General features: G+C 40.2%; 1 long non-coding RNA gene across 1 annotated transcript in view; it reads right to left on the minus strand.

Moving 5' to 3' along the window:
* The window catches only part of LOC106853539 (uncharacterized), a 119,338-nt gene that overhangs the window by 91,468 nt on the left and 5,792 nt on the right, over nt 1–22,078 (minus strand). The window contains exon 2 of the long non-coding RNA XR_015801860.1: nt 9,225–9,422. This is a non-coding gene — a long non-coding RNA (uncharacterized LOC106853539). The remainder of the gene's footprint in view (nt 1–9,224; nt 9,423–22,078) is intronic.

Raw genomic sequence — 22,078 nt, forward strand, 5'->3', positions numbered from 1 at the left:
TTACATTTTCAATTACATAAGCCTGCCTTCAATTAAACCTCATCAACTTTGTTCACATGAACTGAAATTGCCTATTATGGTGCTGAATTGCATTAAGCGTTGAATTTGAATTTTATTTCTGTATGCAGATATATTTTTAGTTGGCTTATGCTTTTCACTCGTTTCTGAAAATGGTAAATTGACTTCACTTTTTCTCTAACATTAAAATAAATACCACCCTAAAACTAGAACTCTCCAGCAACTCCGTGCTTTTGACCAGAAATTAAAGGTTAACAAAAATGTAGATTAAAACAGTGCTGATATTTGCAGCCTCTGTGAAAATCTGCTCAGGTTGTTGTGTACAAGACTCAGAGGTCCCAAAATGCTCACACACAGCCACAGCTGGCGGGGCTGAGCAGGACATCCCTGCCCTGACATCTTACAACAAGCTGGGGATGCTGCAGCACGGAGCAGAGGAGGTGGAAGTGATTTCTGGTTCACTCTGGTTGTTCCCATCCCTGAGGAGGAGGAGGAGAACTCCAGCTGAAAGGAGATGGGAAAGGAGCTCGGGAGAGGATGAGGAAGAGAGGGGCTGAGGGGGAGCAGCTCAAACTGCAGAGCAGAGGAATGGAAACCTTCAATGAGGACAAAAGGTCTGTACAGAGAAGGCAGCACCTGTACAAAGAAAGGTGCAAAATGAGTCAGCTGGGAAGAGAGTGAAAAACTAAACTGAGACCTGCACTTCTCCATCATCACAATGAATCACAAAAAACCCCCATGGGCTTCTCCATCGAGTTCCCAAATAACCTCCTGGCTGATCAGCCTGTTACCCTAATTGGTAAAGATCTCTGCTTGGCATCTAAATTCTAAAACTGTTAAGGGAGCACAAAGGCATAAATTTAACTCCAGATGATGGATTGCGTTTTATCATTTTGCTGCATTTTAAAACTGAGCATTTTTGGGGAAAAGAAAAGGTTGTGAAATCAAGTTCTGTAAGAATTTAGTCTATGCTAGGATTCTTGTGCAGATTTAATCTGACATATCAAATGTGTATTTTGACACTGTCTTCATTCTTTAGGTATCTGAAAGTTGCATGATCTCACATTATCCTTTATACTGAAATTTTTTCTTCCCAAGTTCATGTTTTTTCTGTATTTTCTAGCATGAAGACTGCACAAATGGCATGTAAAATTCCTAGGACATATTTGGTGAAAATTAGCTTCTACTGCTGGATCCCTTCTTCCTTGCTTCGTATGTTTTCTGAATTCCAAAGCAAAAAGAAAAACCCAGAACAAAATTTCCCTTTTTTTTTATTTTTACAGCAATAAATAAAGAATTCTTTCTATCTGTGCAATTATTTGGAAACAATACTCTTCGAAAAAACAAGTAAAAAATTACACGATAAATGAATGGAAAATAAAAGTACAGTCTCCTGCCTCCTCATGATACTTCGCTATATTGTCAGGGAGAAGCTGAGCATTTGCTGCCCTCAAGTGGTGTCCTATTTTTTTCTTCCTACAAGCATTCACAGCGATGCTTCATCCTTTTAATAGCTAAAGTTCAGAGCAGGGGTTTTTTTGAAAGAAAATGGAAAGCTTGGAGCAAACAGAATTCAGCTTTGATTCACAAAATATGTGGTTTAAAATATATTTTTTTTCTCTTTAAATATTAGAAAAATCTTTGTTTTGGATATGCTTCATCTCTGCTCTACTGCATTATAGGAAAGGAGATTGACATACACAGCCTCACAAAGTGTGGACTCTAAAAGACCTAAATGTTGTTGATTATTCTTTTTGTGGCTTTGAGTTTTGGGCTGTGCAAAACAAACTGAAAAATACAGCCCGAGAAAAATGTTATTGCTTAAGAAGGCAATTGTAATGGGGAAAAATTGAGTTTGTCATATCTTTATTGAAGATCGTGTTGAATTACCGACAATGGGCTAAACATGAGTCAGGGAAAATGGGATTCCTATCACACTTCAGAAGTGGATTATAACTGACTCAGGAGCTAATTCAGCTGCAGCTCAAAGACAGCTGGGTCAGATTCTAACTCAGCTGAAATGAGCAATAGGAATTGTGTCTTCACACTGCATTACAAGAGAAAATACACTCTCACTCTTTCCAAATATACTCCAAACAGAAACCTTCTGTAACAGCACACGTGCCTTGTTGCAATCTTCACCTACATTTCCAAACCAGCACCAATTCCTATTGACTGCAGGGCGTTCAAGAGCTCCCTGGGCTGGAGTTTGTTTTATTCACTGAATAAAACTATTCACTATTTATACCCTGAATCCAGGAGCATCGAGGACGTGCAGAACTGCCCTGTTCCTCAGTTTTAATGTGTGTCATCAGAGCATTCAGGGGCCGTGTGTGCCAGGTCCCAGGGTGGTGTTTCAGACAGGCACAAAGCAAACAGATGGTGCCTCAAGGATCATGCACACTCTCGGTTACAAGGAAATGCAACAACCAAGCATAATGCAAAACTGGGGAATAGGACTGGGACAAAAGGAGTGAGGAGAGCAAGTTCCACATGGTTCCCCACGTCTTTATGCAACAAAAAACATCTGCATATTAACATGAAATAACAGCTCTGGATGCATTTATGTTTTCCTCCCTCTCCAATTTTGTCCCAGTGTCCCTGTCCCCCTGACATATGTTGCAATCCTATTGTGAAACCAGTAATTTTCTGAAATATCTGAAAAATAGCAGGTGGGCATGACACGAAAAGGCTGAACACCATCATTTGGGACAGATTCCAAAGGAGATGTGTATTGCACACACTAAAGGGAAAAAAAAAATAAAACAAAGGAAGGGAAAGGGAAAAAGGACGGTAAACAAAGCAGACTTTTCTATTTCCTTACAAGGTCTTACATACCCTGAACTAGGAAAGCTGCATCCTCTTGGACTGCCACCTGGACAACCCTTGCTCCTGCCTCTCAGTGCTGCTGGGAGCCTGGCTGGTGCCAAGGCAATGCCAGGGAGGTGTCTCTGCTGTTTTGGGGAGCCAGCAGGAGCAGCAGAGCCTGACACAGCCAGCACAACACACACAAAATATCTCGGTAATGTGCGAATGCAGCTGGTGCTGCAACTGCCCCCTCACCTGACCTACCCCTCAAAGCCCAGATTTCACCCTGGTGGTTGGGCTTGTCTGCTTTTTATAGAGCTCCCTTTCCTCTCAGTTTGTGAGACCATCCCATCTTTTGTACTTATTCCCTAATCCATGCAGGAGCACACGTCCAGTCTCAGAACATACTTGTCTTCACAGCTGAGAAAGTCAAACGTCACAGCAATTACACTTTGGGTTTGTTTGGCAATTTTAGCAACTGCTTCTCTTACATTTCTTCAAAGAGGCAGTAATGAAGCCTAGGCTTTGGTTAACACCAGGAAAAGAAGCTACAGAGATCTCCTATTTCCCCTGCCTGGATATCATTTAACAAAGACTTCGTTTGTCTGGGGAAAAGTCTAGCACAACAGAGCTGCAATAGAAAAGCCCACCATGTTATGTGATGGGAAAACTTTGGGGAATTTCATGAAGCAACCAAGTGGGAAAGTTGAAGGGTTTAACAGAATGCCTATAATTCCAGTAAAATCCAGTGAAAACATCCAAGCATTTAATTCTAAACAAAAGCAAACACCTACTCTAGACTTACAAATACTCCACTTTTAAACTCCAATACTTTATGTTCCTATGACAGATTTTAAGATTATGTAACTTGCCAAGTAACATAGACCTTGTCTTCATCACACCACACCTGGTTTTCTGTACTAGCAGATGTCATGCAAATATCAAAACATATGTATCAGGAGAAGAATCTAAAATGCCAGTGGAAAGATCAGCATAGTTGAGTTCATGAGCTGGAAACAAGAAAATCTATCTCCAGAGTTGTTTTCTTGCAAAAAAGCCCTCAGGATTCACAATGTGTAAGGACAGTACTCGGTGAGATGTCTGTATCACCCTACTCTATCTGAACAAAAAAAAAAAAATTGCATTTAAAGAGAGGAGTAACCAGAGACTGGTTTGTTTTACTTTTGTTACTTGAAAGGTACTTGTAAGTGAAATACAGAATTGTAGGTGAAGGAGAAAAAAGGGATTTCCTTCTGGTGTTATCAATGTTAAGCACAGGACAAGAAACAGAATACATAGGGGAATCTTGACCTTCTACAGAGGAACATTTCTCCTCCTAAATCCTCCCGTTCCTGATTCAGGCATTCAATGCTGTTAGGCTGAAACTCTTCACACTGCATTGCATGGCACTCCCTGCTTTGTATTCCTGCTCCTGGTTTGCCATCCCCCCACCATTAATTAATTCCTGTGTGGTTTCAGCCCTTCTTCTCTTTTAACAAGGAAGGAGCTACAGAAAACAGTGAGAAAGGAGTTTACTCACAAGGACTCTTTAATTTTTTCTAGCTATATTGTAAAATTGAAAAGTCTTAAAGGGAATAGTTTGATGGAAGAGGCCAAGAAACCAGCTTGTGTGTGTACTTAAATGGAGAGGAGCAGAACCTGCAGCAATGTCCCTGGCAAGGAGGGAATATAGTTTCAGAGACTCTGTCTCTTTTGCTATTCCTTAATAAATGTATGAGAAGTACAGCACCAATGGTCAGCCAGGCAGAACACACACCAGAACAGAAATTGTGATTGAACAGGCAAAAAAAGCATCATTTACATTTCTGAGTCTACAAATTTGGTCAAGCACTGGAGCAAGAGTAACAACAGTGAAGCCAATAAACAAATCTATTCACAGGGAGCAGGATGGAGAAAAGAAAGGTGGAGCTTTTGCTGTCTGGTTGGGAAGGACACAGAAGACACACATTCCTGCCAGGAGTTAACACAAGGCCAACCATGAACTGCCCTGACTCCTATGACAGAACAGAGGGTTTGGACGACAAGTTAAGCAGCAAAATATGAGCTGCATGCTCGTGTTATTGACCCAAGAATTCACACATCAACACACAACTTGGAGTTGTTAAAAGTTCCTTAATTTAAAGCACATTTGTGGCTCACTCCAGCCAACGGGAGAGGTTCGGGTTTGTAAAGCAGATAGGTGAGATCCAACCCAGAACAAGGCATGCAGAGAGCAAGAGCAGATAAACTTGCAAGGAAAAAATCATGCTCTGAGCACAGACCCTCGCACAGAACAAGGTGAAGGACCAGCAGCTGGCTCAGAGTGGAGGTGCTGCAGTAAAAAGCACCATCTACACAAGGCAATACAAAAAGCAAAGTGAAAAATACCCTGCCCATGAGCAACAGGGACAGGGAGCCTAAATGACCTTCTCTAGTCAGAAAGGGCAGAGTCAAGCATAAAATAAGCAAACAGAAGTCTCCATGCTGGAAAGGATAGGAAGATTTAAAAGCACATAACTAGGACAGAGTGTAAGTCCATGTTCCTCAACTGTTCCCAAATATCCTGATATTTGGGACCAAACAGCAGGAAAGAAAAGTACAGAGCACCACAAAAAGCAGAAAGGTGATTTAAGGTGGACAGTTCTACTTTATTCCTTGGCTTCTACTAAGTGCAATTTCAAGTCTTGATGTTTAATTCTGGATGAGACACTGAATCAGGTCTATGGCTTAAGTTATTTTCCTTTCTATTGTCTTGCAACATGACAGATTATTTTCTTCTCTGCATCACTACTTCACCTCCTAAATTCGGCTATTCTTGAATACTTAGATAAGAGAAATTTCCTGTCGAGGAAAAAACAATTGTGAGTTTTCACAGTGCCTGCTATAATGGAACCTTAACCACAACTTATACTTCAAGGTGCTACTAAATTTGAAAATGGTCACTTAGACATTTTACAATGCCTGAATGAATCCATTGCTTAAATGTAGAAAAAGTAGGTCATTTTACCAAAGAAACACTTTTTGTAAACCAGGCAGAGCCAGTCAGCTGATGTGAGAGAACACCCAACAAGGGGACTATCATGACTGAATCCTGCACGATTGGCTTCATGGTGTGTGGACACAAATTCAGTCCCTGAATCCACACCACTGCCTTGAGCTTTGCCAGGGGTTGATGTCGTTTCATGTTGTGCTGGTTTCTCGTGACTTTCTGCATGAGTGAAACCCCAAAGTGCCTTTTGAAACAGGGACCTAACCACTATAAAGAAAGATGCTTTTAAAATCTGTTTGTCTGTGTAAATTTTGGCCCAAATCTTTACATATATATATATAAATACAAATAAATGTATTTGTTTGTGCATGTGTGCATTTCTCTCAATACTAATTATTATTTTTTCCACAGAATTGTAGGAGATAAGGTGCCAAGTGTGAAAGAGAGAGGAAGGCAGCTGGGTTGAAAGCAGAGGGATCTTTGTGTCCCATCAGAAAGCAGAGCTGGTGGCACTTCTTCTACAGCTTCACTCAGTTGCCTTGGTGGAGACCTCCTACATAAAGGCTCACAGTAGCACTTCAAAATACCACCATGGGAGACAGGAAGATGGTGAAGAAATAAATATGCAGAAAAGGTAACTGGAAACCAGAGGAAAAAGCAATATAAAAACACAGTATGTCTGTGGTCTCCACTGTTTCTATTTCTCTCACCAATCTGTGACATTAAGTAAACTGATTTATAGCTCGACCTGTTCATTATTAAAAACAATTCACCAAATCCCTGGTCTTCAAAAGAAGCTACCACCTCTACAAATTAGACTACTGCAAAGTATCTCCCTTTTTACTCAGGCTGGAGTTCATTTGCCTCCAATAAACAGCTATTGATGCAAGCTAAGAAATGCTCCATTCTTTCACACCTTCCCTAGACTGCAGGGTAGGTGAAGGAAGAGGGGCAGGTGATGGGGATTATGGGCTGCAGCAGGTCAGGAAGATCACTTCATGTGACAGAAGGGGTATTTCCAGCTATGGGCCAATAACAAGATATTAAAAGGGGATTTCTGACATCTTGGTTACCATTTCAAATCACTGTTGCATTTATTAAAAAAAAAAAAAAAGTCAACCACAAAAAATTCAAGAGATCTAGAGGTCTGCCAAAGATTTATTCACTGTGTGGCTACAAACAAATTCATTCCCTTCCACATGCTTCTGTTTGCTTTGTCTTACCCATTTCATTTCTTTGGGGCAGGGAATATTTCCTTGTCTGTGTTTTCACAGAAATCAGAGCAAGGGCACTCCAGTCTTGAGTGATATCCCTTGCTGACACTTTAATAATGATCCCTAAAGATTCATTTAGAGCAGATGGGCTCAAATTCTTCCAACAAGCAAGGAAGTGAAATGCTGGTTTTGGTTAAGGACACTTTGAATAAATTCAGTGCTCTGAACCCACAGACAGCTCGACAGAACCAATTTAACCACTGGTAGCCCCTCAGGTGAGAAATGTAATCTGCTCCCATAAAGCAGTTGCAGCATTTCCTTCCACACAAAACTGCTGCCCACAGCAATTCCTCACCAGTCTGCACAAAACTAAGCTGACCTACAGATGCTGCTGAGCCTGGGGCCAGGCAGGCAGGAAAATGGCACTGAATCAGTTGCATGGAAGAAAAGTTAAAAGAAAAAACCAGAAACAAACCATTCAAGCAAATAATTTAAAAAAAAAATCAAAACACAAATATGATTGGAAATGCAACACTCAAAGGAAACTCTCAGAAAATAAGCAAAGCTGGTTCTTTTCTTTTTTTCCAGTTAAACAAAAGAATAGTAACTACTTCAAAGGAGATACTTAAACAGAAACTCAATGTATCCCATATTTAGTTAATTCATGTAGTTGCCAAGTTCGCCTATTTTATTACCAATGGAAAAGTGGAGGGTTTTTCAACATTTAGTAGTTATGAGTATTACATATTTTACCATTATAGCACATTCACAGGGTTTCCTTATCTGTGCCTCACAACTGATTATTTGAAGTGTGTAGGATATACTCATTAAAATGCTGGTTAATCAGTGACCACATATTCCATAAAGGTGGGGGAAATTGAGATATTACAGATCAATTGTCTATTTAGAATTAGATTTCCCAATCTAGATTTATCTCCACATTTTCAATTGATTTCCTTATCCAGATCCCACTTGCTGCTCATCCCTAGACCCAAAGCAAATTCTGTACCCATTTCACTTAATTCCTTCATATGTTTATTCATTTCAATACTTTTTTTTTCCACTTCTGACACTTTCCAAGTTGTTTTCATTTTTTTCAGGAGATGTGAATTGTACCATTCATTCTGCTGACCTTTACAAAAGTAAGAAGAACCTTCATTTTTACAAGTCTCCCATTAACATTCAAAATGTCTGTGCCACGTTTCCTCTAGCCAGGTAAATGCAGCTGAGAAGATTAAATGGTCTATTTAATTTGCTGATTCCAGCAGAATCATTCCGACTCACTTAAGGTACCCACATTTAAACCAAATGATTCATACAGTGACAGTGGAAACCAGAGGAATTCCTAATTATTAGCTAAAGTGTTAGTGGTAATGTAAAAAGATCGTGGATGGTGTCTCAAGGAATTTTTAGCTTCTTGGGTCAGCCTTTTTTGGGGGGTTAAAGCATCATAGAAACCACAGCTAATAACTGTGCTTTATTAGCTACTTCTGGTTTTCAGCTGCTGTAGGTTTTAGTTCTCAGCATCCTTCCTTGCCCCACAGATTGAGGTTGACTAGGTTGGATATTCCTGTCAGGAATTTACTTTTGTCTGCAGTTTTGAAATAGCTGCTATATTCTTTATTTTTGTTTGCTCTATTCTGAAGTCCTTTCCTGGTCCTTCAGTGTTTTTTAAAATGCCCAGCTTTCTTAAAAGGGGGTACCTAAGTCTCCCTCACATTTAATAGGACATGAAACCTGGAAACAGACAAATTGTTTCTGCACATCTTGCAGTATCTCTGAGAATATAAAATACTCTTTAATTTCAATATAACTTTTTACAAGCATCACAAAAATGAGCACACTTTACTGCAATATTAAATAAAATTACTATTAAATAGAGAACTGATTTCACCCTCTGCTGAATTTATAAGGAGTAACTACAACTTCTTGATGTCACACCAATCAGTCTCTGGGGGATCAGAAAACCCTCTGGAGAATTATTTTTCTTTCCTGGAATGCTTTAAGCAAAGCTTCCAGGAGAAGGAGACAGACCATAGCCTTGGTGGCTTTCAAGCCTCACATCCCCATCTCAGGCAGACAAACATCTGAGCTGGAAATTTGGCTGAGGTGACTCACAAGAGCCCTGTCAATAATCAAACAGAAATCCCTGGGCCAGTGCAAAGGGCCAGCTGGGGCTGTGCTTTGTGCCTTACCCAGAGTCTCAGATGCTCTAAGGGTTCAGGTACTCATGAGGAGGCTGTTTGTGTCCTCACAGTCTTTTGAAGACACAAAACTTTCTGGCCTGAGTCACCTTCCAGACAGAGGAGCACATTTATAGGCTGGTGTTGTGCTCAAGCAAATCGTGGTGAATGCAGGGACCCAGCAGCAGCTCTGCATCCATGAAATCAAACCTATAGGCAGAAAAAAATCTCATCAATATGAAATCCTACCAGTAGGATTATGAAGACATCTGCAGTTAGACAGCTGTCACAATATTTACTTTACATATGACAGAAAAAAAACCCCAAAATGTTTTAGACACTCTTAAATTGTAACATCTTAATTTGATAATAGCAGTTTATATTAAACATGCTGATAGAAGTTTGAGAACGAGGGGTAATTTAGAAAGAATCAGGTTGCATCCATCATTGCTATTTCAATAGAAACAAAATGTTATTTAACAAATCTAAAGTAAATCAAGTCAATTTATCACTGATGCCACATACTGCAAGTTTTAAGCAGAAAAAATTTTTGTAACTTCTTGGGGCAAAAAAGCGATTTTAGTAGATGCCTAAAGAGAACTCTCACTTCTCCAGCACAGCCAGTTCTGGTTTAGTTTGTGCTAAACACATGCCTACATTTACAAAATAATACCACTGTCAAATACATTGAATACATTGAAGAGAAGGTTGGGGTATGGGAGGTCCTGGAAATAAAATGCTCTAATTGAAATTGCTTTTGGCAGGAGATAGGCAGGAATCTTGATGGTATAGTATATACCACACAAGTAATATTTAATAAATTCCCTAAGTCTGGCATGCAAGTCTCAGTCAGTTCAAAACATCAGCTGAGACAGACTCAGTTTGCTTCCTCCCACTTAGCCTTGATGCAAAAACATCAAGACAATTCTTTTCCTTACAGAAAAATTATCACATTGGTGCATCTATGCAAAGACTGATTACTCTCTGCTGGAGGAGAGTGCTACCACAGAATCTGCCTCCTCTGCTTGGACTCATCAGAAAACCAGGCAGAAATCATAATAAGCACAAGCCAAATAAGCCATGTAAAATTACAGTTGCAGAGGAGTTTATCATATGTGGTTCCACTTAGCCTGAGGCTCAGGAAGTTTCAGGTTCTCTGCTCTGAAGTAATTTCTCAGCCAGGAAATCTGAAGGTCTATAAAAAATAGCACTTTTGAATATATATATCTGTTACATGAATATATATATCTGTTACATGCATTTTTAAAACCATGACAGAGTAAAAAATACAAAAAGAAGTGTTAGTTCCAAGTCAGCAGCAAGTATCTACCATTTATTCATGGATTTTAACTTGTGTTTGGGGAAATGTCCTTTTGAGACAAACCAGCCCCTTCCATCCTTCCCGTGCTTTTCTACTCTTGAGAAGAAACTTCCACTGTATTTTGCTGTTATTTCCAGGTATCTGAAATGGTCTCATGCCGTGAGAGATATTTTCTTCTTTCATCCCATCCTGAATAAGCATATCCTCTGTCTGGTCTATAATGTTCATTTTGGCTGAAGTTCTTCCTTCCTATCTGCCCCTTAAGCACAGACACACTTTTTCTACATGTCGGGTCTTAAAATCTGTCACTTTAACAAAGAGCTGAGAACAGGAGAAAGGAAAGAATAAAAGCTGGTTTGTTCCATTGTGGAAATCCCTCACACTCTGTTCTACGAGGGTCTCCCACCTCAGATATTTACCAGTTGCAGATGTTTCCGTAAGAGGATTAATCCTGTCCCCCCACCCCCAATGAACTTAATTGTTCTATAGCATCCTGCAGGATATGGAGAGGGGAAAAAAAGGGTATTTTCTTCTTGACCCTTAGCTGCAAAACAATTTGTACCCTGAATTTGGGAACAGACAGTTTCTCCAATGCTCCCACAATGTAAGCATAAGCTATTCTCTGCCTTCAAACTGCCTCATTTCATTAAAGATCACAAATTGGTTTTATTCAATGATATAACAGAAGAGAACTCCTAAACTCGTGTTGGTTTCTATCCTAAATTTTCTCAACGGGCATCTGGGAGGTTTTTGATCTTCAGACATCTGCAATTCACTCTGTAAAGTGATAAAGTCACAAGTAAAACAAACAAAGCAGTGCATGAACAGCTTAAATCTGGCTGGTGGAGCTAGCTGGCAGTTTTCAGCAGGTAGACTCCAGAAACTTGTTTCATTTACTTCAAGAATGCACTGTGAACTTATTGAAGTGCCAGAATACACTTCAGGGATGGCTTAATTACCCATGCTGTTCACAGACACAGCACAATTCAACAGAATCTCATAAAAAAAAACCCCATGGTGAAATTTAAAACCCTAAAGGAAGGTGGAGTGTGCTTTGGTGATGGTATTTTTTCTTGAGCATCATGTGCTGTCATGATAGAACTGTTCAGCACCAGGTTATAACTGAGATACTTGGGATACACTCAGGATTTTTTAAAACCTAACATTGCTCCTCTGCCTACAATCTACAACAATTCTTAGCTATATACCTACAGTTTTGTGCTCCTTTAGGACGCAGCTACCCCGTGTCCCCTCATCAGGAATCAACAGTGGGGATCACCCGGACTCCACAGGAATTCCCCTGCCACCATGAATTAATGCCACACATTTGTAAAACACCTCAAAAGATCAGCCAGACTTTGGAGACTGAAAGGTGGGCTGTCACACACAGCAGGTGTGTGAGATCAGACTTTAACCTCTTCAGTATAGACTTTTTCTTTCAAAATTTTCTACTTCCCAAATAAATAACCTGTAAGATGCATATATGGGATAATAGAATATGGCTTCTGGGAAAGCAGCTGCCTCATCAGCCCACTTTTCAGAGTTTCACTTCTCTCTCTCTCTCTCTCTCTCTCATCTGGCCTCCATTATTTCCAGGATTTTTTTTCAATGAATGCTGAACAGTAAGAGTTATTTGCCATAATTTCTTATTAATTAAGTGCAGAACTATAATCAGTTAGAACCACTAAAGCACAGCATACTTGAGTTATTTTATGTTCTCTTCCCAAAAAAGGCCAATAAAAATTAAAAAGTCAAGAGGCAGGATTGAAGAGTAATTAGTGATTTTGAGTTCCCAAAAGGAAAAAGGTTTAAGTATGTTGTCAATATCTTTTCTCTGTAAATCAGGTTCTTAGAAAACCCATCCAATTAGAAATATACATCCAGGTATAAGCCCTCCTGTCTTCCAGATTTATAAATAAATATGCATAGCTAGATTTATATCTCTTTACCTTGCCCTAGTAGAGTCAGTTATTAGAAACAATTAATTATTAACTAATTAACAGAGCAGCTCACCATTAACAGAATCTTTTTCTCTTACATTGAGAAGTAGCAGAGTGGAAAATTATCATTCTGTTGCCAGCAGAGCACCAGGAAGCTCTTCAGAAGCAGTGTGAAATGCAAAAATTCACTTTCTTACCCGAGGGGTGCTTTTTTTCCCCTCACATTATCACCCAAGTCAGTACTGCAGAAGAGATAAATGTCTAAGAAACAGAATTACTTTATGGATTAACTACAAGCAATCAGGCTGCAACTTCCTCAGCATGTTGCCATTTTACAGCTGGATGCTGGTTCTGATCTCACTGGTCAGGAGAAGGAGAAATGTCATTAAAACCAGAGAAATTGTCTCAGCAAAGCAAAGAGAAGAGCATCCCTACCTTGGCACCTACAGCTGCCTCCCTGTGCTGGGTGACCAGCTTCCCCTAAACTGGAGCAAGACATTGTGGTGGGGAGTGTGGGCTATTTTTATTTGGAGCCCTTATGTTTCACATTTTAAAGAAACCCCAAGTTTTTGTCTTTTTCTTGTTGAAATGCAAGTTAAAATACACAATTGCATGACACCAAGCTGCTGACATCATAAACATCACATGATGTCATGAACGCTGTCAACACTGTGCCATATTTATAAAGTAAAAAATAGCCTTTTACAGAAATAGCTCCCATTTCACTGCCACATGGCTCTTCTCCTTTTCTTTTATGCATATAACATGCATAATTTACTTTCCTATGCAAATAAATCCTAGCCTTTATTCAACCCCTCCGGTTGCACCTATTTATAGAGGATTAATTCAAAGGCATACAACTTCCTTTTTCACAATTTCCTGTTCAAGACCTCCCTGCAACACCTTTTAAATGACAGCAAATAAGTTCCCAAATACCTGCTTTCAACCTTACACAAATTAAGAGGAAGCAACACCACCCCACCACAAATTAAACAGAAACACCACCACCTCCACACCCTACATATTTTTATTTTTTCCTCATGTAAGAACCCATTCAGCCTGTGAGCTGTCAAACATGCTGTGTTCCTTGGTTAAGGAAGGAAAAATATAAAGATGCATTGTGTTTGGCCAGGGTGGCAAAGCAATGTGCTTCTCACCAGCTGTAAAACTGCACTCTTAAAACCATCACCATGTTACCATTCTTTGATAATTTTTTCAGCATTTTATGATCAGCCAGTGATCAAAGGTGGAAACCACCTGCTCTTTTGCATAATCATATTCAGCTACATTTTCTCCCTGGGGCTGGACCATCTTTGCAGGGAGTCCAGCAGCAGTTCCATGGGAAGACTCCTTATATTGGCACTTAAAAAGAGTTTGGTTTTCATTATGGTGTTTAAATCACCCTTTTATTTCCTACTCAGACATGTGGCAATAATAATTAGCAGCAAAATAGAGAAATTTGAGTAAATTCAAACTAATACATTCTCTAGCAAAAACCTGCTAACTTTCTCCTTCGTTACACATTTTCCCAATTGCTGTAATTCCCTAGGGTTGGAAGACCTGTCCAAGGAAAAGCCATGGATTGCCATCACTGCTGGCTGGGTCATCTTTCTTCTGCAGTCTTTAAAGGAGGTGGTGGAAGGGGAAAAATCTAGAAATTATAAGCATTAAGGCTTAAAGCCAAAAGCTATGGTGAGATTATTTACTTAATTCAGTTGTGACTCTTTGGATTTTGCACCCATAATGACATTCAGCCAATTAAAATGGGTCTCATACACTTACGTGTAGATAAAACTTTGTTGTTAAGTCCATTTTGTACCACTGCAAAAAGTCCACAGCTAAGAAACCCTGAACTGCATTTCTCTAAGCCATGCTCTACGTTACATTAAGCACAGGCTTCTTGGTGAAAAAGAAGAACATGGGAGTAATACACTGTAAAAATACTGGTATTATTATAAAAACTAATATTACAAAGGGTAGAGCCTCTGCAGCAGGATGCTCCTCATACAAATGAAATAACCCAAGATCATTACTAACACTTACCTTCTGTCAGAAATTTCTCAAGCTGTATATATTGTGCGACATTGTTTCTTAAATTTGAAGAAGATAAAACTCACCTGCCAACACCTCTGAATTCACAAGGATCATGAAGAGACACTATCTATGATGAAGGAGAACTTTATAATGTTGTATTTGGTTTGGAGCTCCACTTCTGCTTTTGCTTGGTTGGACACACTGCTCCTCCAGTGCTCCCCTGCTTTCTAAATTGATTAAATCAGCCTGACTGATGGCAAAGGGGTTGGGACAGCAACACAGACATTAGACAGAGTAAAATTCACCAAAGGAATATTTTGTGACACACCAAATACTGCTGGCACTGAATGCATACTGTGTTGTTGTGCCAGTTAAAACTTCTTAAGCTGTAGTTCTCAAAAATTACAGTTAGAAGTGTAAGAAGAATTGAAGTTGAAGAAAAAATCTGGGTGTTATAAAAATCCATTATAGGAATGATAAGAAGTGCAAGAAAAATATATTACTTAGAAAAGCAAGGAACCTCCTCAGACCTGAACCTACTTAATAGAAGCACTTGAAGAGCATATTGGGAGGAAGTACAGCACTGCAGGGTCAGAATTTATAGTATTCCTTTATTACAGTTGATTTCGTGACAGTCCCTGCTTTGCTAGGCTGCAAATATGGGATTTCTGAATCTACTGAAGATCATTGTCACACCCACACTGCAACCAGCACATCCCAGCTCCACTCCTCTGCTTCCCAGTCTTTTCAGCCAGGATTACAAGCATTCATCTGATTACAAAATAGTTTCAGTTAGCATTTACCCAAATTGCAGGAGATACAGGGAAAACCATCTGAGCTCCTGTGTAACTATTCTCTCTCTTCCTTCCACCACCCCAGGCACACTGACACTGTTTTCAATGGCATTGCTCTCCCTGTTTTTCTAACCTGCCACATGGATTTTACAGCCCACTTACAGCCACCAGCCCTTCAGCTCTGTTTGGATTAACCCACAGGTTATTTTTCTGTGGTTTGTGCTCTAGTCAGTCTCACACCCCAGCTCCAGGAGGCAGTTTGCTGATGAACAGAAACCACTGACAGCAGATGCTGCCAGAGACCAGGTATCCAGGAGAAACCTCTGCATCCCAGGGGAAAACTCCTGGGGGAGAGGGCAGGAGCAATGCCCCAGAATAGTGATGAAGGTATGGTTTGAAGGAACATGTTTCCAACAAAAACTTGGCAATACAGCCCTGGAAAGAACCCACATCCAGTCAAACTCAGCTGCAGGCACCACAAAACAACACACCAGTGAGAGGCCCCAGATCCCACTTGCTGTGACACCTGGGATGGGAAATAAAACCAGAATATTCACAATTCATTAATGCCCTCTCTCCTGTCCCATCCCACCGAGGAGGGATCCCCTGCACCCAGAACATATCTGGCAAAAGTTTTCCAACCCTTTTAAGACTCCTATGAAGGAGATGCCATGGCAGGAGAAGGTGAGAGGGCCCTAAATCAGCTGGGAGAGCAGGATTCCCACACAAACACCTTCTCTCTCAAGCCAGTAGGATTTTGACACGGGTGTCATAACCTGCACCTGCCCCAAATATACCTCACCAAAAATCCTGGGCTCCAAGCATGACCAATGGCATGAACATCTCAGAGGCCACATTGAGTGATACCTCCAAGGACATTTCAGATCCCAGTGATGGGATTTCTCTTTTTTCAGCTGTACAAGAATTCTCTTATTGGTGCCCAGAGATTTCAGGACTCAACTCCCATTCTCCAGCAGGAAACAAAACAATTTTAAAATTGTCCTTCAAACTCTGAGCTAAATTTTCTCAAAATCTAGCATTCAATTTGTGGGAAATTCCACCTTTTTCAATGAAGTTTTACTCTCAAAGCAAAAGATTATTTCCACAATTTCCTATGGAATAAAAACTCTGAAATTTGTTTCTTTAAAAAAGAATAACTAGGAATTTTCAATTATTTTAAAGAAATGCTTTACTATTTCATTTATATATACTCTTCTTATATTATTTAACAAATTGAAATATAGGGAATTGGTTGTTCAGGAACTAAATATAACTACTCCCATTAATTCATAAAACATTAATTTTTATTCCATTTTGAAAATCATTAATGACAGTAGCAATTCAGTACACACTGAAGGCTTTGCTCCTTTCTGCTTAAAACTTCTTTTTCTGTGCTGAAAGTTTCATCACATTTTTACTGACAGAATATATATAAAAGATTAAATCAAATTTCAAGTAAAATATGCCATTTCTTTTTTGTACCATCTTATTCTTTTGAAACATTTTCCAAAATGGAAATATACATATATACATTTTTAAAAAATTCTTTGTGAAATTACTTGAAAAAGATACCACATGGGCATATTTCCACATAAAAAAGTAATCTGATTTTTCTGACAGACTCTTTTCTGGCTAATTGCACTGGGATTTTCATGAGGAGAGCCTAAAAACCTCACTCAGTTGAATATAGAATTTTGTTTCCTCTGTACACTTCCTTTTGGGATCTTGAGTGCACATATTTTCCCAGCATGGACTTTCCCTTTTCAAAATTAACCTGTTCTCCATTTCTCAGATAAACAGACCATTAAGAGACATCTATTAGATTGCAGACAGTGGTTGCTTTTATTGAAAATACACATCCAGGAAAGTTGGTGCCCCACCACTTCCCTTTACCACAGTTTCAGTTCCAGCTCTCATTTGTTACATCCAGGCTTTTTCTCCTGTGAATGCTGATCAAACTTCTGCTGAGCCTAGGGAAGGTGCAGGAAGGTTTTCTATCAAAGTGTTTATTTGATTAGTTTTGTCCCTCTTTTTTTCAACATCAGAACCGAGGTGACCAGAAGTTTGTGTTAATTGGTAGTAAATTAGATTAAATAAAAATTCCCCAAGTAGGGACAGTTTTGCCTGCAACAACTGCCTCACTCACTTGTGCTTCTCTGCCTGCACTGGAATTTATGACAAAATAAAAGGAAATCAGCACAATGACAAAGCAAACAATAATTTCACCAAGGAAACACTCACCACTCTAATATCACTAATGTGGAGGTGTTAAAATTAAGATCCCAGAGATTTTACAGAAATATATTTCACATCCACCTAATGTAAACAACATCAGTCTCTTCACACTGTGACAAACCAAAGGGCACAGGATGATTATTCTTAGAACAGGCAGGTACAGAACGTTCCTATCCCAGATGATTACATAAAATAATAGATCTAAACCAGACATATAATCACATGAAACCATTTTAAAGATTTAAACAGTCTTTTCTTATAGACAGAGTTCATTTTCCTACCTTTCTGCTTCCTTACTTGGTATTAATTCATATTAATGAACCAACACACCTTGTCTGACTGCAGGCACATAACACCACTGAAGTCCAAAATTCCTGAATCCTTTTATTTAAGGGTTCCTGATGGTCTGAAGTGCATGTTTGGAATGTCAGAAAATCAGAATGTCTCTCATTGTCAGATTTTCTATTGTCTCATTGTCACAGAAGGCTTCAGGCCTGACCACTTGCCAAGGATTACCTTTTTACAGGAATGAGGAAGACATAGGGGAGTGAAGGGTGTCAAAATCTCAGCCTACAGGGCAGCAAAAACCCCACGCATTTTATCACAGTTACAAAGCAATAATCCGGGAAGGGTTCTGATGGATGAAGTAGACCCCATTCCCACCTCCCTGCTGGTGGAACAGGTTGTCCAGAGAAGCTGTGGATGCTCCATCCCTGGAAGTGTTCAAGGCCAGGCTGGATGGGGCTCTGAGCAACCTGGGATAGTGGGTGGCAGCCCTGATGATGACAGGCACTTTGAAACGATGGTTTTTAATGTCCCTTCTACACCCAAACCATTCTATGACACTTGACAAAGGCTGAACCCACATGGAGGAACAGTTCAGTTGAAATTTAAAACCACAAAAGTTCCAGGTCTGGATCAAAACAGGATTTCTCCACTGCCTGAGGAGGGGCTGTGCTTCAATCTACCAACAAAACCAAACCTCCACCCTGAACATCCTCCCAGCATGAGCTCATCTAAAAGGAAAAAGCTTCAAATTTTAGTTGTCTGTATCTAGGGAGAAAAGAGGAAGTAGCAAAGAAAAGAAAGCAGGTACTAGTAAATCAGAGAAAACTCTTCTGCTTTCCTACAAACTCCGCTATAAATTTCTTGAAAGAACTTTTGGTTAGTTAACTCAGGGGTTTCCTACCTCTTTTTTTTCTGTGTTCTTATGTTTGTTTCTTCTTGTTGTTTTGACTGTACAAAATAAAACTCTGCTTCCCCACCCAGTAAGGAATTAACAGACACTGTAAACTGAATCATGGCATTTGCATTTGCTCATTCTTGTTATCAACTTGATACTTCCCCTTCCTCCTCCCATTCTTCAGGTTTCTGAAGGAGGCCACTGTGTGGCAGCCCAGTACCAAAAACAGATGGCTGACAGGGTCAGCAGTGTCCCAGTGACAATTTATCATGGCAATAAATGCACAGGGAGCAAATATTCAACTCTTTTTGCTGCAGTCACAGATGGCAGGAGTGAGAGGGACAGGATTACTTGCTGTCTTGCTGAAGGAGCCCACTCCATGCAGGTCTAGTCAAATACTGTGTTAAGGATCTTCTCTCGGTCACCTTTGCAGAGAAATATTTTGCAGAATAACAGATATGACAAAATTTCTTTGTGAAGTTTCAACTTAAAATTACCTTTTTCAGTATCATTCCACTTAATTCATTACATGACTTCTATTTTAGAAAGGTGAGTAATATACCAGCTCTTCCATAGTCATAAAATAACTTTTAGCTTCTTCCACTACTCCCTATGAGAAGCACTGCAGCTGATATAATGGTGAGTTAAAAAAAATAAACAAGACCACAAAACTCAAACCCCACCATTGTGAAGGAGACTCATGCAGGGAAAACAGAATCTGAATCAGACAGAATATTAACATAATATTTCAGTTAAAAGACCCCAAAGAGTACCTGTCTCTTTTCATTTCTGAAGTGTGAGTGATGATTTCCCTTTAGAAAATTCTAAAATAAGCATCCAGAGAGCTCCAAATCCAAGTGCCCTGCATCACACCTGCTTCTACATCCTGGACAAACAACCAAGTCTGTGGAAATGTCTTTTTTTTCTCATTACAAATATGTTCTGATGTGACTTCAGCCTCTTGAGCTGTGACCTCATCCCACCTAGCCAGCTGAGCAGATCGAGAGGACTGATCACTGTTTGGATGGACAGAGCCAAGGAAAACCTCGCCTTGTCCCACAGCTCAGGGGCTGATTCAGGGAGTGGAACCTTCTCTTCTGAGTCAGCACTGAGTCACTGGTGGGGCTCAGTGCTATGGGACAAGGTATTTCCAAAGAAGTGTTTCCACTAAAATGCAAACCAAGCTCCAGCTGAGGACTGAACACAGCTCTACTCAGCCAAGACAATGAGTGCAGCAGCTTTACACTGGTAAAAATTCACAAAGTCAAACAATATTTTATTTCCTGCATCTAGAAACTAGATGATTTCATCTAATTATTAAACAGTAAAACCCTCAGATCAGGCAGTGACACTGCTCTGTCTTGCCAGGGGATCAGTCTCCTCATCACTTCCATATACAGAGAGTTGGAGCTCCAGTGTTCCTCCTCCTGCCCACATTTGCTTTGCCAAACAGAACCATGTACAGGTTTTATACTCCACCAGCACAGCTCCTCTTCCCTCCCTGTGAAATAGAGCTGGAAGCACTGGATGTGTGGCCCCATGTAAACCCAGTTTTCCTCTAGAAAAGCCTACAGCCAGAGTAGCAGGGCAAGATTATGAGGGTAAGGGTAGGAAATGCTGCAGGATCTCCAGAGCTCACTCAAGACTTAAACCCTTTCCTTCCTTACCACAGGATTTTGTTCCTACAGAGTCTTCTGAGCAAGCACAGGGTAGAAAGGCTATATGCAAACATGCAAACCATTGCAAGAGTTCATCTCTGTTTAAGAGTCTAAGTGAAAAAAATTATTTTTTTGTTGATGTTTAGGTTCCTAGACACTGAGTAGTACATTGACCATTGACATTTGACCATTATACCTGCCAGGACAGGAGAAATTGCTTCAGCTCTTATCTGATGCCTGGGGCCAGACACTGTTTTTGTCCTGATTTCACTCAAGCCCTTCCATGTGCCATTCTCTGGAACACCCAGTGGGAATTCCAGAGGACTGAACATGGGCCACACTACCCCACTCAGCCCCAAACCCTTCTTTTCACCACACTCTGTCCCTCCTGTGGTGCCCATGCTGGCACCACAGCAGCTTGGCCACTGGCCTCCAAAACATTGTCAGCTCTCTGGGGAAAGCACAGCAGCCAGGCTGCTGAAAAAGCAGCCAGTGCTCAGGGCTCTGTCAGCTGCTACCAATAACTGATGCCTAAATCCAGAGCAGACACCCAGTTCCTCAAGTCTTCCAGCTGTTGGCACCATGGGATCAAGCCCACAATCAGAAGGTAGGTCTAAAAGAATAAATTCCACAGGGAAATGCACAGGACTCACAGCTGTCACCTTGAATAAGCAAAGTTGAGGAGGGTACACATTGTCTCACCATAAACTGTCTTTAGCTTCTTCTTTTGCTTTCTCTGGTGTCTCATTTCCACACTGTCTTTCCCTGCAAGGATGAAAAACATCCCAAGAGTCTGCTCATTCCAGTGCTAGCTTTAGGTGGACAGATAAGAGTACAAAAATCCTTAAGGATAATTTTAGGTCATCCATAGGCTGCATTTTAGAGGTCTGGTACAGCTGCCTAGCTGTATGTTAGATTGTCATATATTTACATACATTTACAAAGAGTATGTGGCTTTCTCACCAATGCAGCTAGAAAAGCATGCTCACTAATCTCCAATTTTAACTCAGAAAAACCTTTTCTTTTTTTTTTCCATAGGAAAATGCCAGTTCCTGAAATATATACATCTATATTCTGCAGGAACAGCTTGATTGAATCAAATCTTCTAAGAGAGTGCAAACACACTTCCTAGGGAAACCTGGCTGGTTTCCTGCTAGCTCCTGGCCTCCCTGGGAGCCTCCCTGGTGAGCAGCATGTCTGGGCTCACAGCATCCCTGCTGCAATCACCACAGGGAGCCCTGTCCTTTTCTGTTTGAAATTGTGAAATGAAAATCTTTCTTTTATTAATTAAATGAAATTTCATGTTCCTGCTCTGTGGGAAGTGAAAAATTCCAACTTAATTTTAATTCATAAAGGATGTGAGGGTGGTGATAAACTTTCCCATTTCTCCCTCTACAGGAATTTGAGGTTCTGATGAACCCTTCTTACACATCATTGCTTATTCCATTGCCCACCTCTGGGTGGGTAAAGACAACTGGTGGAAATCCAAACCTGACAAATTAACATTTGAAAAAAGTTAAACTAACCAACTGTTATGAGTTTAACAACAAACAGGAGCCTACTTCCCCAGAGACCAACCATGGAGAGCAGCTGGCAATAAAATCTGATTGCATGTGGAAGTGGTTAGGAAAACAAAACAAAACAATAATACAACTTCAGCACGCAAACTCAAACTTCTAATCTCACCCCAGCCTTGGGAAA

The sequence above is a fragment of the Sturnus vulgaris genome, chromosome 2, assembly GCF_052056855.1.
Source record: "Sturnus vulgaris isolate bStuVul1 chromosome 2, bStuVul1.hap1, whole genome shotgun sequence".
Lineage (NCBI taxonomy): Eukaryota > Metazoa > Chordata > Aves > Passeriformes > Sturnidae > Sturnus > Sturnus vulgaris.